Here is an 18838-nt window from a genome sequence, read left to right as displayed (position 1 = left end):
CGTAATTACAACACATGGATACTATGAACGCAAATACTGACGTTCTCTGGTGCATGGTCTTAGAAGTACAGTAGTTCCGGCAATACAGCTACACACTTTTATATCAATGAATGTCGTGGAAATGATAGAAGAAGCATTGCTCCACAATATCTATTCAGTGAGAGGATGCACATTAAATGCCAATCCTGTGGGATGTACCCCAAAGTACCCCACCCTCGTGGCAATATAGAAAACATTGAATATCATTAACGCGAATATACTATATGTTCCAAACGTACATGTTTCAAACTTCGATCATGCCATGCAGCAAGGGCACTTTTGTTTTCAAAAATACATTGTAGTTAATAGAGGAGACATCCCTTAACAATATCCATATTGTCAAAAGGGTGAACATTAAAGGACAATCCCTTGGGAATGGTCCAAAGTTACACCTACGCTCATGCCCCCTTAAGACAAAACACAGATATTAGCAACGCAAACACTGTTGTTCTAGCGTGGATGGTTTTAGAAGTAGTCCCGGCAATACAGCAAATACACTATTTATCAATGAAAAGTCATGGAAATGATAGAAGAGGCTTAACTTTACTTTACAGTGAAGAGGATGTACATTAAATGGCAACCCTGTGGGATGTGCCAAAAATATTCAACCCTCACGGCAACATAGAAAACATATAATATCATACAACGCGAATATATATATGTTCCAAATGTACATGTTTTCAAAATTCCATCGTGCTGGATAGCAAAGGCACTTTTATTTCCAAGAAATACAACTAATTAATAGAGGAGACATTGCTCTATAATAACTATATTGTCAAAAGGGTGAACATTCAAAAGTAATCCCTTGGGAAGTGTCCAAATTCACATCTACGCTCACGCCCCTTATTACAAAACACAGATATTAGCAACGCAAACACCGTTGTTCTAGCGTGGATGGTTTTAAAAGTAGTCCCGGCACTACAGCAAATACACTATATATCAATGACAAGTCATGAAAATGATAGAAGAAACTTAACTTTACAAGATCTATACACTGAAGAGGGTACGCATCAAACGGCAACCCTGTGGGATGTGCCAAAAATACTCCACCCTCACGGCAATATAGAAAACATATAATATCATATAACGCGAATATATATATGTTCCAAACGTACATGTTTTCGAAATTCCATCGTGCCGTATAGCAAAGGCACTTTTTGTCTCGCCCACCGGAGGTGAAGGCGAGACTAAGGGATCCAAATGGCGTCTGTCCGTCGTCCGTCCGTCGTCCGTCACAAATGTTAAAGTTTAACTGCAAGACTCTCTTATGATGCATAACTTGGCAACTGTTACAGCAATGGCAGCCACACTTGGGTGATAGAAGCACTAGGGGTATCTTCATGTTATGGTGTTGTCAGAGGTCATGTGATGATGTCAAAGGTCATTTAAGGTCATATATTAAAGAGTATGTGCAAGACTCTCTTTTCCATGTTAAAGTTTACCTGCAAGACTCTCTTTTGACAAATAACTTCACATAAGTTGCTTGGATTACAACCTTACTTGGGTCATAGATGCACTGGGGGTACCTTCATGTGATGGTGCCGTTGGAGGTCACAGGATAAGGTCAAAGGTCATTTGAGGTCATACGTTAAAGTTTACTTGCAAGACTCTTATCACATGTAACTCGACACATGTTGCTACAATGGCAATCAAACTTGGGTGATGGATGCACTGGGGGTACCTTCATATTATGGTGCTGTAAGAGGTCACATGAGAAGGTCAAAGGTCATTTGAGGTCATACGTTAAAGTTTACTTGCAAGACTCTTATCACACGTAACTCGACACAATTGCTACAATGGCAATCAAACTTAGGTGATGGTAGATGTCTCTTGGGAAGTTGACGGTAACCACAAGGTCAAAGGTTACAGACGGGGGTCAACGAACTTTTCGGGCCCAATGTTAAGTTTTTAGGGCGCATTTCGTTTATGGCTCATAACTTTTGATCCCTTTGTCTGTTTGTGACCAAACTTGGATGAAAGATGTCCCTTGGGGAGGTGAAGGTCGTCACAAGGTCGAAGGTCACAGACAGGGGTCAACAAACTTTTAGGGCCCAGTGTTATGTTTTTAGGGCGCGTTTTGATTGTGGCTCATAACTTTTGATCCCTATGTCCGTATGTGACCAAACTTGGACGGTAGATGTCCCTTGGGAAGTTAAAGGTCATCACAAGGTCAAAGGTCACAGAAAGGAGTCAACAAATTTTTAGGGCCCAATGTTAAGTTTTTATGGCGTGTTTCGATTATGGCTCATTACTTTTGATCCCTTCGTCCGTTTGTGACCAAACTTGGATGGTAAATGTCCCTCAAGGTGTTGAAGGTCACCACAAGGTCAAAGGTCATAAGCAGGTCAATTAACTTCTGGGAGTTATAGAAAATATTAATTCCTTGTACGCGAATGGGCGAGACACAATTTGGCGATTGCCTTGTGTTTCCCAAAAAATGCAACTGATTGATAGAGGAAACATTGCTCTACAATAACTACATTGTCAAAAAGGTGGACATGCAAAGGTAATCCCTGGGGAGGCGTCTAAATTTACACCTACGGTCACGCCCTTTATGACAAAATAAGGATATTAGCAACGCAAATGCAGTTCTTCTAGCTTCTTTTAAAAGTAGGTCCAGCAATACAGCAAATACACTCTTATATAAATGAAAAGTCATGAAAATGATAGAAGACGATTTGCTTTACAAGATCTACACAACAAAGAGGGTGCTTATTGAAGGGCGACCCTGTGGCGTGTGCCCCTGAAATGCCCTTCATCCTCTTGGCAATATAGAAAACATATAATATCATACAACGCGAATATATATGTTCCAAACGTACATACTGTCAAAATTCGATCGTGCCTTATAGCAAGGGTATTTTTGTTTTCAAGAAATGCAATGTAATCAATACAGGAGACATTGCTTTACAATATTTATATAGTAAAAAGTGGTGCACATTTAAAGCGGCCCCTTGGGAGGCGCCCAAAGTTACCCCCTCAACCCCGCGTCCCCATATGCAAAACGTTCATTATGCCAACTTGAGTACTGTTGTTATGAATGTGCTCTTACAGTTACCGCTAATTTGCATTTTATGTAAATTATTTTTGTACGACCGATTCAAAAAGGCATCTATCGTGTTCTTTGACTTACAAAATATAAGTTTATGCATTTAAATCTTTAAAATTAGACGACGGGAAGCTGAGATCTGTCAATTTCCTCTCATTTCAGGTGCTAATTTGCATATTATGCAAATTTTACTATTTTGCCCCGCTGGATTTTTTGGGACTTTTAGTATGGTGTTCAGGAGGCCTCAACGACTTGCACTGCAGTGAAATTCCTACTGTTGCAATTAGTGGTGGGTTACCCCCTAAAAATCGCTAGATTGACTGGACTAAAAGGTTTTCAGTGATTTGTACATTTTGTTTGACTTACTCGCTTCACTGTTTCTACAGATTCTGCAGGACAGGAGATCCTTGCTTTGAATAACTGCCCTGTGGAAAACACTCCAGTGTCATACAGTTACTTCCCGTCCTCCAGCTGCAACCCCTACACTGAGCCAACCCTCCAGAATAGTGCATTGGGCACTCTGACCAGTCAGTCTCACACCCCACAGAGTGACTTCAGCACACCAGGCAACTACTTCATCACCTATACTTTCACCAGTAATGCTGGCATAACCACTCAGTGTGCCTTCATACTGGCTGTACAAGGTATGTAGTTCCCCCCTCAATTTCATCTTAAAAATAATTGTGGTATTGCCTGTTTTCATTCATTTTATATTTACTTTTGTTATTTTCTCTTGACAGATGTCACTTGTATGTATATGATCATCAAACCATATGTCAGCACATCCCCATTAAGAAAAAAAAAATTATATATATATATATATATATATATATACACACATTTGTCTCACTGGGCCGATTAAGATTTTCTTTGTGTGGAGACAGCTTTGTTTATATTATGCTGTGGACAAAGTTTTATCAATGTACATTAATGAAATTAAGTTACTATGATTTAAGTATTTTTGTGTACCAATTCAACTGAACTCAACTTCCTTGAATGGGTTAATGATACAAATTATCTGGGCATGCTTTACAGTGAATTTAATTGGATTTTAATTTACAACAGCTGTAGAAGAGGCAAGATTTCAAAAATAGTATGTGGTGAGGGACAGTGAGAGGAACCAATGAGAGACAGAAACGCACAGAACAAGTGTGTAATAGATACAAATACAATGTGCAAACAGAGGCAAGACATTTATCTATTAAAGGCTGGGTGAACATGTAATTTTCATCAGATTTCATCATAATGAAATTACTTTCACGTTGTTTTGTACTTGCTAATCATAAATTGCCATGATTGGGATTCTTGTTTGCAGAGGGCCAGGATGTGTGCTCATGTCAGCCTTGTGACGATGGTCTCGTGTGTTTCTACCTTAATCTTAACTCCGACCAGCATCTCTGTCTTTCCCCACCAGCAAGGAAAAGTGAGATATGAAACTATTCTTCATGCTTAATATGTGACCCGCCACAACCAAAGGATCTGAAAGTTGCTGACGGCTGAGCCGAGATAATTGAGTTTGAAGTCATATCATCAAAATCAGTCAAAATGGTTGTTTTCTGTTTTTGGCATAATTTTGTAGTCTAATGTATCGTCTATCTGCTGAAATTTCAAAGCTAAACAATCGAAGGAAAGGCAAGAAATTAGTGTTTTTCTGGGTCATGATTTTCTGACTTTAAGGGCGTTCCTCAGTTGAGTTTGTGCGCATCCTAGCTGCGCAGGTTTCAGTGACGTAACAAAAAGCGTAGAAGCGCACGCACGAGTGATGAGCTGAGCAAGCTGAGCTGAGCAGCTGCTACTGTAGTAGTTCGAGCTAGAGTGTGGTACGTACGGATAGCCGACAGCTCCCCACCGCGGCTGCCCTGGGCAGCCTCGCTCGGCTGGCGTGCCGACTGTGATGTACGTGTTACAATCTGTACGTACTACGCAAAGTTCAGCGGTCCGAGCCGCATATACATGTACATGGTCATGGTAGCATAACACTGATCGACGGAATCGGGAAGCTTGGAAGTGGAACTGAGCTGTTTCCATTTTCAATCCATAGATCTGTTTTGTGACATGCAGTTCATTATCTGTTCATTAACATGGTCAAATCGAGTGCTAAGGTACCTAGGGCCTATAGGCCCTAGTCGGGGACTACTAGTCTACTAGACTAGGTGTTAACACCAATAACAAAACAAAAACAAAAACAAAAACAAAACAACAACAACAACAAAACAAACATATGGCGCAAATTTCATCTTTAGGTCTAACAACTAAAACGATCTGAATATCTCTTTTAAAATCTAAATGAGATCTAAACTTGTCATTACTAATACAAAATATTGTTTGTTTGTTTTGTTTGGTTTTTTTTTTTGTTCTCACAAAATACAAGGTCACGAAAGTATTACCAAATGTGTATTTGTCACTTTCACCATTCAGACATTAATTTTTGATTGCCAAATCTGGTGTAACAAAAGGAGAAGCAAAGATGATTTTTTTTTTTTTTCGGGGGGGGGGGGGGTACTCAAGGTATACATATCCATAGTTCACAACACGCACTTTACCAACCACTGCAACAACCAACACGTGCAATCTACAATCAACGTCATTATATTAAGATTTGTTTTTCCTTTGGAGGACCGTCAGACTAATGCCGAAACTCCCATTTCCTTATATTAATTCTTCTTACTCCATTATAACTTTCTGCACATGGTTTACAGCAAGTGGGTAAAACAAACAAACAAATAAGCATGTTAATGTGGAGTTTTCCATGCTTGCGTCCATGATATCATTATGGTTGTGTAAGGGAATAACACATGGACCTTCCTTTCTGAATATTTTTCCACCATATCACTGCAATTGTGACATGTTTTTTTATGCCTCCGCCACAAAGTGGTGCCGGAGGCATTATGTTTTCGGGTTGTCCGTCCGTCCGTCCGTCCGTCCGCTTTCGTTTACGCGATAACTTAGGTAATGTTTATTGGAATTTTACCAAACTTGGTCCAAGTATGAAGTATGATGGGGCAATTATTTGACTAGATTTGGGTGAAATCGGCTAAAGGTCAAAGGTCGAGGTCAAATCATGAAATTGTATCCGTTTACGCGATAACTCAAGACTGGATGGAGCAAAGTTCACCAAACTTTGTTGGAGGATGATGTATGATAGGACAATTACTTGATTAGTTTTTCAAATACGACTATTGGTTGTTGCTGCGAAGCTGCCATGTGTTGTTTGCGCGACAATAAATGAAAAAAATCTGCAGAAATAGGACCCTTACTGGCATGCGAGACGTGACGTGACCGCGTGGGTGAAGTTTGCGGGTGACTCCACAGCGCAGTACGTGCACGCGCGACTTACTAGTAGTGGTAGTAGGCCTAGTGCCTACGTACTTACTTGGAAGAAGTTGCTTCGGAGACAGGATAAGTTCGAGATCACGGTTCGTTCGCGATTGTGTTCGCGACATTTCGACAGAGAACAAATAAAAAAAAGATGGGCATTCCATGACGATATCCAGGTGGGTGAATATTTTCCAGCATATTTTCAGTGTATGCAGAGATGACTGATCTGTGATGTGCACATTGATCAAGCAGTACGCTCTACCGGTATGTGTTAGCTTATGCGCTGCGTGCATGGTGCATGCTAATGCAAGGCCAGCCGCCAGCCTAGGGCAATGCATGCGGGGACTACAGTGTACAAGTATGACAGGCCTGGCCACTTTCTGGCTCGGGTGGTACAGCCGCCTATATACTCTACTAGTATCTGTGGTCGGCGCGGCGCTATAGGTAAGGTACACGTACGCGCACGCTAGCGCTGTGCAAATTATGCCCCGCGCCGGAAGTGCCCTTGCTACGAAGTGCACTAAATCTTGACGAAAAAGCCACAACCGGGTACTTTTTAGGTCATTGGCGATAGCGAGAATTAGTTGAGTAGATTTTAGTGACATTGGCAAGAGGTCAAAGGTCAAAAGGTCAAGGTCAAATGCTACAAATGTTGCAATTTCCCCCATATCTATGCAATGCCCAAAGGTATTTTCTTGAAACTTGGTGTGAACATGTACTACTGCGTAAAGATTCTCCAGAGAGAGTTTCATGTCATAAGGTCAAAGGTCAAAAGGTCAATGGTTAGGTGAAAATGTTGCAATATCACTTTTCTCGCAAATGGTTCAATGTATCTTCGTGGAACTTGGTACACACGCATGTACTGACTGGCAGGGATTATCTAGGGAATTTAGGGGTCATGGGTCAATATTCAGGGGGTCAAAGGTCAAGGTCAACTCCTCAAAATTTTACTATTTCCCTCATATACTAGTATATGCAATGCTTGCATTATTAGTTTCAAAACTTAATACATGCATTACCTAATGGAGATTCTCTGGGAAATTTCCAGCCAGAAGGTCAAAGGTCAAAGGTTAAGGGTCAAAGGCCAGGTTTCAATGCCCCCCCCCCAAAAAAAAAAATAATAATAATAAAATAAGAATAAAAAAAAAGAATAAAAAATAAAAATAAGAATAAAAAATCTATTTTGTACTGTCATTACACTCTTTCTTCATACCTTGGAACTTAATCAATGCATTTATAAACTTATATAAAGGTCTGTCGGAATTCAAGTAAAAATTCTCAATTCCCCAGATATGTGTACCTGCACTCTTAGAAAATTATAGCAAACCCAGTTTAAGACATTTCTGACAAACCTGTCATTTCAATATTTTGCCAGATATGTGAAACTGTCATGGATCAGACATTGTGAAGACATTGTACTATACGCCTATTGGGAGAATCATGCATTATGGCGGAGGCATCAGTCGCCATAGCGACATTTCTTTTTTTTTGAACAAAAAGAAAGAAAAGAAAATGGGGTTTTGAGTGAACCGCATGAGATTCATGCATCCCAGCAGGGTATATCCCTGCATTGGTTCCTGACCAGATTTGGGGGTCTTATACAATGATTTCTGTCGCAAGGAGGCTCTGCTAGCACAGAAGCGAGCACATGAACCCCCCATTTTTACAATTGTTCTGCGTTAAGTAACCCTTCTTCTACAATTTGTTACAGTTTCGTAAAAATGACATGGGTTTTGAATGTACAGCATGACATTCATGAACCCCACCTAATCAGGGCACCCATGTTATTTTTATAACCAGATTTGGGGTCCTAGGATGATTTCTTTTATATGGGGTGCTCCCAGCACAAAAGGTAGCACATGAACCCCCACTTTTGATTGTTTTTCTGTAATAAGTAAGCCTTCGACTACAATTTGGTCAAGTTTCGTGAAAATGACATGTGTTTTGAATGTACAGTGTGAGATTTATGAACGCATCCTGCCAGGGCATCCTTGCATAGGTTCCTGACCAGATTTTGGGGACTTACGATGATATATGTCGCATGGGGGCGCTGCTAGCACAAAAACGAGCACATGAACCACCACTTTTGATTGTTTTTCTGGTATAAGTAAAGCCTCTTTCTACAATTTGGTGTAGAAAGTTTCGTGAAATTGCCATGGGTTTTTAATGTACAGTGCATAAGATTTATGAACTCACCCTGTCAGGGCATCCCTGCATAGGTTCCTGACCAGATTTTGGGGACTTACGATTATATATGTCGCATGGGGGCGCTGCTAGCACAAAAACGAGCACATGAACCCCCACTTTTGATTGTTTTTCTGGTATTAGTAAGCCTCTTTCTACAATTTGGTCAATTTCCATGAATTTGACATGGGTTTTGAATATACAGTGCGAGATTTATGAACCCACCCTGTCAGGGCATCCCTGCATAGGTTCCTGACCAGATTTTGGGGACTTACGATGATATATGTCGCATGGGGGTGCTGCTAGCACAAAAATGAGCACACGAACCCCCACCTTTGATTGTTTTTCTGGAATTAGTAAGCCTCTTTCTACAATTTGGTTAAGTTTCGTGAAATTGACATGGGTTTTGAATGTACAGCATAAATTTTATGAACCTTGTCTTTGTGCTCACCCCTGAAAGAAAACGTCGAAGAGAAGGATTTGAGAGATTTTGGTGTTTTCTGCTGTGTGAGGGCGCTGCTTGCTCAAGAATGAGAGTGTAACCCTAACTTTAAAACCTTTTCCTCGTTTTGGGTACCCTTTTCTGCAATTCTCGCAAATTTGGAGAAAATAACGTGGATTTTGAAAGAATTATGGGGATTTAAGTTTGTCATTGCAGATTTTGTTGCCAATCATGACTGATCCTGTAACGCTATCATTTTGGTACAGGACGGCAGATTAGTCATATTCTTCGAAGTCCCGTAGAAGAAAACCAAGGACATGAACCAATGGTTTTATTTACATATTTGGGCTTCGGATGGGTCAGAGTTACGGTATGGAAAGTTTGAAGAAAATGACATGGACTTCATTGCAACTGAGGAACGTCCTTAAATGGAGCAGAAAGGTTTCCGAAGATTTGGATTTAGCACTGCAGATAGACTCCGCCCCTAGCCATGAGGGAGTGATCTTATTGGTCAGTGCGTGGCGCCCTGGTTACTGATTGGTTGTACGTAGACTGCTGGCGCTAAGCTTGAATGAACAACGCTGAGGTTGCTAGGAGCATAACTTCTATTGTCAGGAGGTGAAAACTGCCTTACCTCCCCTTGATCACGATTGCATGGGAAAGAAAACTTTGAAGGCGATTTTTTTAAAATGCTGATTTCCTAGACCACTCGACACGGTCTCATAAAATCACCAATATCTCCGCAACCAAGTACTTTTATGAGTCGTGTTGTATACGAAATCAAAGTGGAAGAGTAGGGGAAAAATATCAAGTCATTTTTTTTTTAATTGTCCTTCCTCGACTTTCGGATCCTTTTGATGTAGCGGGTCACATATAATCAACTGTTCTGGATGATTTGTGTGTCCAAAGAAGTGGTGTCAGTATCAATGTTTGTGTGTTGTAAGAACTTTGGTCACTGTCACTCATTTGTGGTATCATTCAGGCATTTCATGTTGTACATTTGACAGTGAAACAGACAGCATATGATTACTTATTCGCTTTTAGCCTTTGTGTGTCTTTTTCATCTGTAGATTTATAGGGGTTTTTGTGTCTGTAATATTCAATAGTGAATTACATATATCGTTTTGATGAATGGATCAAGTTATGAAGCTTTCTAAATTTGTTTACCCTAACCTCAAGATTTTTTATTTGATCTGAATGTTCAAACAATACTGAAATTGTAGTAGATTGATAGAACTGATTGGGAATTCTGTAAAGAAGCATATTTGTACATGTGTCACTTCAATTTAAACGGTAAAACAACAATGAAATGGACTTCTTCCTGCCAGTTGATAAAATGGTCATTATTTGAAGTGATATGAAAAACACTTGATTCTGTGCCCTATACCGTAGTATCATCTTTTAATCAATTACATGTTTATTTCATTATCATTGAGAGAAGTTATATATGCATGGACTTTGATAAAGTATTAATTTGTGCTTTATCTCTTGCTTTAATCTTCAACAGGGAGGAGTGTAGACAATGGAACAGTTTTTGGTAAGAAAACACCCTTGGTTCTTTATGTTGAGGGGCACTGCACATACTCATAAACGTGTTTTAATGCTGTTAAACTTTTGTTGTTGTTGAGTTTTTTGGCGTTTTTCAGTCAGACTTGACTATTTACGCCACTCTGTACGGTGCGTTTGCAGTTGTGCTTGTGTACAGTGGCTGACTGGGCTGAGGCTGGGGTTGTATGGGTTGGCTTGTCGAGTCCTGGTACGGTTCGTGTGTGTCACGTCGTCACTGCTGGTTGAAGTCGTTTGATGGCGCTCTTTATTCTGTGTCCTTGCTGTGCAACAGCTCCCGGCAAATATATTGTATATTGTATATATTAGCATGAATAACTTTATTTTTGTGGTTTATTGAAACAAATTGCTGTCAACCTGAAACAGATTTTGGTTTTAAGGCATACACACCGGGCACTTTTATCATTATGCATGCTATTCCATAAACAACTAGTGTTAACATATCAATACAAACTATAATATCCAATATTTACCAGTGCATCTAACAAAACAAATGATATATTTTTGTTGAGGATGATTCAATATAATACCTATAGTAAGATTACTTACTCCAAGATACATTTGCAACTGATTTCTGTATTCTTTGTAACCCGTACATTCTAGGAGGAAATGTTGCACCGTTTCTAATGTACCGCACTGAGAACATTTACCATCAATATGTTTTCCTAATTCAAACAATGTTTCATTCAGTAAACAGCTTCCTACTCTTAATCTTTGAAGAATGTTCTCATCACGTCTGCAATACAGATTGCCTTAACATGTTTGCGTTATGTTTGGCTGTATGTGAAATACAAATCGACCTCTTTCCGAGTTTTCCCATTGTAATTGCCACTGTTTCATATAATGATTGAATATAATAATATTCGTCTCACTTATGCTGCTACAGACTTCCGTTTCCTGAGTGTTTTTCAGCGCGTTTTTTGCTAACGTGTCAACTTTGTCATTCCCTCTGATGTCACAGTGGGCGGGGATCCATTCAAAATTGACTTTACTTTGTTGTTTTGTTAATGCGTATAATTTCTGTCTAATCTCAATAGTAAAAGGGGATGTATTTGAATCTTTCAAGTCACACAAAATGCTCAAAGAATCACAAAAAATGACTGAGTTGGTTATTTTGTTCTCTTCAATCCAATCTAATGCTAATATTATAGCTAATTGTTCGGTTCGGAATATTGAAATTGGTGAAAGTTTATGAGCAATTTTTACTTCGTGCTTTGGTATGTATACTGCTGCGCTGGTGTTCTGGTGTTGGTCTTTTGATCCATCTGTATAGATGTGGGTGTATTTGTTCCATTTTTCGTGAATAATGTTGAGCGTTAGGTTCGTTATGGCTGCGGTGTTAAACCTTGGCCTACTTTTTACTTATTTTATTACATTAACATCATACAAGTTAGTCTGGACAGAGATATCATTACTTCATATTTCACAAAGCACTGTCAACCATAAGAGGTCATTTAGAAAATGACAGAGAAGTTATAACTTAAGTAAAATGACAATGAAATTATGTGAAAAAAAAACAAGCAGAACACATTGATTAAACAAACACACCCTGCTATTGCCTGTGAATTGCATATTACAAGAAGAAGAAAAAAAGAAGCCAAATGTTGCACTGTCCTTGTAGTTATACACCTTTAAGTTTGATGGTGATGGAAACTGTTCCGAATGATTATTTTGCAGTAAATGCAAAGCAGATAATGGACTTTGTGTAACACCAATATGCAAGTAAAACTGCAAGAACTAGCAGAACATTATCACACCCAGATACAATAAGTAGAACAACAAGTCCATTGATTGTTAAACAGCAATATTTAAAAAATTTTGTCTCCCGAAGCCTTGTTGTTTAAATGATATAATTATTCACTGATTCTTATTGTCAGGAATTTGTTATTTAGTCTGTTCTTTCAAGAGATGAGTGATATGAGCACTAAAACTGAAATATCTTTCTCGGCGGTATTTACCAATTTACTTTTGCTACGTAGTAGGAATCGAGATTGTATGTGGAATCTTTGAGCTACTGCTAGTCTCACCAAAGTATGCCTGGCCCATTCCTATTCAGATGGAGATGAAAGCTGTCAGTGCAAGAACGGCGGATCCTGCTCACACGTGGGCGGAGGTGTGTCCTGTCTGTGCAGAGAGGGATTTAATGGAATCCTTTGTGAGGAAGGTAAATAAGAAACAAGGACTAATGCAGCACCTTGGCATCATAAATGCAAAATTCTTTTCTAGATAATAAATGGCAAGCACTATCAGGTTTTCTGTTGAGTGTATAAGGGCTTAGGCCTCATTTGGCAATTGCCTCATTTATCCTCGCCAGAGTTAAACATACATGAATTTTTCATGATCCTCACCAGAGTTGAACATACATGAATTCTTTGTGACTGTGATGATTCCAACTTTGTTTTGTGTATTCACAAAAGCTCAGTTTGGGTTGCCAAAGTTGCTAGACCCCGGATTAGTCTGTAATGATGTGTGCAATCAACAAGAATCAATCAGAATCACTTCAGGTTAATTGATGATTGCATTTTTGGGAGCAGTTGAATTGAGTTTTAATATTACAAGCTCAGAAAGTATTCAATGCCATAATTACAGGGCTACAACTTAGCCTACTCAGCAAGAGACAAACTGATGCTGAACATGAAAGGAAGGAAAATTATTCATAGTGGTATAGGCCGAGATGCTACTATTTATGATAACATTTTACAAACTAACACTGAGCAAAAATGGAAGGAAAAATATTCATAGCATAGTAGGCTGAGGTGCTGCTATTCATGAGAACATTTCAAGATGGTATGATATCTATGTCAAAATATTGTGATCTCTATTGAGGAATCTTTGAAACAATATCTCATCTTCCAGAAGTTACCACTCATGCAGAGGTTCCAAACAGCATCCTCAGCCACGGAGTAGGGGCCTGCCATCCGAACCCATGCCTCCACAACGGTACCTGTCTGTACGACGACAACGGATCCCCAGCCTGTGACTGTCCACCACATTGGACTGGAGTGAAGTGTGAAACATGTGAGTACAAACATAAATCCAGAAACTTGTCTTCTGCTACGTTGCCATGGTGTTGGCAATTATGATGTTACTGATAAGACTTTCTTGCTAGATAATTTTTAAAATTTATTTTGCCTCCACAGCTTGTGGAACCCTCATTACTTCTGTATATGTGAGTCCTTTCATGTGGTGACCATCTCAAAGCAATCTTCTGCATTTCACAGTAATAAATTACAAACAACCTCCATTGCCTTCTTGACACTTATGAAGATACATAGATGCTCTTTACAGATTTAGTGTCACAAGGTAACTGATCTCTACGTCAAAGTGAATGAAATGCAGTCATACATAGTGCAACAAGAAGCTGTCTATGTCAGATTGTAACATTTCTTTTTTGGGGGGAGGGGAGGAAGGGGATCTAGCAATTGTTGAAGGTTTGAAGGTATAATGTCAAAGTTATTTATTTTTCTCTTATTTCAAAACTGACATAGCCAATGAATGAGTTCAACATTTATAGTCATATTCTGAAAATTATGCACAATACTTGCACTAACTCAGATTCACTGATTTTGTCTGAAATTATCATTCAGCTATTGTCCCTGGTGTTCCAGCATAACTTAGAAAGATTCTTATGTATACAATTTGTACCATCATGCATTATGTACTCTTTTCTTTTTAAATGAAATGAGTTGAAGTAAAATGAGTTTTGTCAAATCAAAGCTACAGATTCACCTCGCCCATGGACATTAGATAAAGCTTTGATACCTTTGGGAGGATAAAATATAATGTGCTTGTGACTCATCTTCACAAAATATTATGATACGATTGATTTTGACTAGTATGCATAACCTGCATATTTTGTCTTCCTGTTGTCTTCTACACAATATCTTCTGCGTAGATGTTGAGAACACTACCGAGTTGGAGCCAGTGCAGCCGGACAGAGTCTACTCTATCTTTGAAAGATGGATTATGCCAGCCTCACTTGCAGTGTTTGCAGTGATCATCCTAGTCCTGGCAGTAACTGTCTGCAGAATTATACCCCATGTGTCAGGTAGTGGAAAACCTCGTCCAGACGAAGTGGCCTTTGTCAACTAGAGAGTACATCTGGGCATTCTATGATGATGCGCCAAATGTATATACGGAGATATTTTCGTACACTTCATAACTCATGAATTTGACTTCAGACAGGCAGTCTAAAAGAAATGTGGCATATGTTTTTTGTTTTTCTTTCTTCTTCTTCTGCAGTTGATCTGTGGACTCATGTGTGGTAGGCCTAAAGTCTTCTGAAACATCCAGATCTGATTCAGATAATTTTCAATCAACTGTGTGATTTTGATTTCACAAAGGAATATGAAAGTGTGGCAAGGAATAAGTGTGAAGAGTGATTTCTTCTTTTCGTACATGCCATTTTTTCTCATTTAGTCACTTTCAAAGTAATCAGTAACAGTAAGTCAAGATAATGTGTACTGGAAGCATTTTCATCCACAGTATGTCTTGTCAATTATTATCATACTTTTCTTCTGATATCATGGTGCACATCTGTAATACTCATGAGATGAATTGTCAACTGCAAAATAAAATCAATTATGTAGTACTTTCCAGCCATCTGTCATGGGTGCATTTTGAAATGTAATCATGATAAACAAGTAAATGAGAAAATATCAGTTTCCGAGACATGTTAGCATAGGAGTATATAAATGTAGGTGGTGGGAAGATTAGATATGGGTTTCTTTTGCACTTTCTTCCATGACATATGGTAAAGGATTTATGTACTTTTTCTTCGATAAAGTGGAATGCAAATTGAATGTCAAGAGAACAAAATTTGTTGGTTACAGAAAACGTTCTTCACTGCAAATTATGATACTGATGTAATGTACTTTTCATAACATTTATGCAGAAACAGAATACCAATTATACATCTGTGATGTCCAGAAAATCATTTCAAAATCTTTAGAGTACACTCTTTTATTGCTCTATAGGAACAAATTATGAAAAAAGAAAGCAACAACAACGTACAGTGGAATCGCATAATAACAAGGACCTCGGGACTGTGAAAAATACCCTGAGTATTAGATATGTTGTCATATCAAGTTTTGTCATACCTGTCTTCTTCATAATGAGATTTCATTGTACGACCATGTTATTCTGCCCATGTGCACACTTTTCTTCTGTCACATGAGCATGGTTAAGCGCCAGAAAATTTGTGCTTCGATCAACAGCAGTATTTTCATTTGCTGAATCAACTTCAGTGTGAAATGTTATGTACGTTCAAACCATTATTTTTGTTGTAATAGAGAGAAATATGGAAACTGGTAATTAGACTTGTACCAATATTGCACTCATTGTTGAGTAGTTTTCACCCATGGTCTTTCTGATTATTTCAACTTATACATTGTTTGTCATAATTATTTCTCATATTAGTTTCAAGGCAGTACAAATATCACATACCCGTCTTTCATGCTGTTGAGTTTCTGAACAGCACATGTATTACCGGACCCTTTCATTAGCATATATTCCTAAATTTCTGTGCTGAAACAATATAATTGTCTCTGCCAGCATTTGCAAAAAACAAAAGACAACAAAGAGACAATCCTATCATGCTGCTCATTTAACAAGGTTGCCTGAAATCATTCACCCACTGTTCTGAATCCATCGGAATTATATGGGCGGGTAGTATTTCATTCTAAAGCGATTACAATCAATGGCAATTAAGTTGGCTGGGTGAATCTTTTCAAGGAAGAACTCTCTTTTTTTTTGGGGGGGGGGATGGCTTTTATGACTTTATGCAGTGAATTTGAGAGATTGTGACAAATTCACCATCTCACAGATGGTCTTTCACACTTCTGTCTTTCACTCAGCTATCATAAGCAAGTCATCTGCCATTCATTTTCCCATCCCTTGCTGGTTTCAGTACTTGAAATCAAAATGTTTGTAATCAGTGGTCTTTCAGTGAATTGTGCTATTCGTTCTTTCATGTAACATGCTTTCAAAATATGTTATGAAATGGTGGTTTGATCCTTTTGTGCATTTGCATATGGAATGGTAAATGTATTTCTTTTTTTACTTTATATTTTCTATGAAGAAAGCAACACTTTTGAAATAAATCGTCACTCAATGTGAAGTAAATTGTGGGAATGCAGTATTTTCCTTTGGTGGTTTCATAACCTTGTGTTAGATTGAGATATTGTGAGAGGACAGCAAGAGACAGCAAAACGTGAAAAGTTAGCATAGATTGAGGAAGGTTTGTGTGTGTGTGTGTGTGTGTGTGTGTGTCTGTCTGTCTGTGTGTCTGTCTGTCTGTCTGTGTTTGTGTGTATTGAGGCAATGGGGGTAGGTTCTTATTTGCAATAATTGTTTGGATGGCCATCTCATCCTCCAGTCCCCCATAGTTTTCACCCTCATAGCTTCACATTTAGCCTAAACTTCAAAGTATGAGGGGCCTACAGCTATTTTTCAGGGGCAGAGAGTTTACATTTGACAAGGGGCATTTTTTTTTTCACTGATATCTATTCACTTTCTGTCATATGATACAAAAGAAAGCAAATAAATTTGGCATTACTGCAGTAAGTAAGCAAATAGAAAATCTTCATCCGTCACAATATAGAAAAAAAATCCTTTGTGTGCAATATCTTTAGAACCTAACAAAGGAAATGATTGAAACACACATTTTACATCGGAAAAAAAGGAACCAGTGGGACTCAAACCTGTCATCTACTGTAGATGACAGGTTCGAATCCCACTGGTTCCTTTTTTCCGACATGTTTGTTAATTTACAGATCAGCAGTTGCGATCTTAACAAATTTTCATTTGTAGAGGGAGACAAACTGAAGAAACTCAAACCTGAGCTAGAAATAACTTGTTGCATTTCACAGAGTGACGGTACGGCGCAGTGCGCGATGTCAGAATTGTTTTGTAATGTCAAAATTGTTTTTGTTTTTTTAATGTGCCATTTCACACCGCGAAAACAAAACTGCGCACAATTTCAGAATTGCTTTAAACTACAAAGTATTTGCAAAATGTCGCCATAGAAGTGGCGTCATTTTGCAAATAGTCCTTCATGGAGTGTCAAACATGCCAACATTCTGACGTAGCAGAAAATACCTATAATAAAGTGAAGCTCTTTCAACCAATCAGTAGAGAATAGATTTTTGATCCAAAATATAATTTCAACTATTTTAGAGTGTTGGCCTGTTTGGCACTCCACGGTATAGGCCTACTATTTAGAAAATGACATCACTGTTTAGTACAACATTTACCAAATAGAAATGATGTCACAAAACGATTGTGACATCACAAAGCAATTCTGATATCACGCGCTTCTTCACACACTTTTTGAAATGCAACAAAACACTTGTGACGTCATCAAGTGATTATAACATTGCTTGCTGCTTCGTTCGGCCACTCTGTGAAATGTAACAATATCTGAGAAAGCAATTATGACATCACAAAGCAATTCTGACATCGTGTGTTGCTTCGTGCCGTACGATCTAACAAAGCAATTGTGACATGATTCTGACATTGCGCTCTGCGTGCGTCCTACCGTCGTCACTCTGTGAAATGTAACAATTTCACACTCTGACACACTTTTTTTGTTTTCTGTTCCATTCAAAGTAATAGAAAAAAAATAACAATTTTCATTTGCTACAATTGAAATGACGAAAATATACATTTGTGATCATAATAGCAAATTTGCTATTGCTGTACATAATGACATAACAAAAATTACATTTTCATGAACAATTATCAATTTACATACAGTCACTTCCCCTATGCTCTCAAAAAAAAAAATGCTTAAATTTAACAGTGATAATTCAATTCTTCTAGCATTAATCTTAATAATCATCCAAATGAATTATGCAGCAAAATTATACAGTAATAAATAATGGAACCATATTATTTATCAACCAATACCCGTCCACCTACTAACTCATATCCCTTCCTGAGTCCCTATGACCACCCCCACCAGTTCCCTCCCTTCCTGTTTCCTCCCCCACCCCTATCTGTACCCATGCAACACACAAACACACACAAACACACCCATACACACACACATACACATGCACCTAATTTGGTTAACTGCTCTTGCCTACACATCACAATATAGTAAATATAGTTATATAATCAGCCCGCCAACAGGCTGACAGGAACGCATGGGAAAGGAGGGGGAGAAAAGAGAAAAAAAAAAGGGGGGAGAAAAGAGTGGAATACTATGGAAACATTACTATTTTCATAAAAGTCACAGA

This window comes from Diadema antillarum, unplaced genomic scaffold (genome assembly GCF_040938485.1).
Source record: "Diadema antillarum isolate AM-2024a unplaced genomic scaffold, OU_Dant_1.0 seq00001824_RagTag, whole genome shotgun sequence".
Classification (NCBI taxonomy): Eukaryota; Metazoa; Echinodermata; class Echinoidea; order Diadematoida; family Diadematidae; genus Diadema; species Diadema antillarum.
This window is presented reverse-complemented; position numbering follows the sequence as displayed.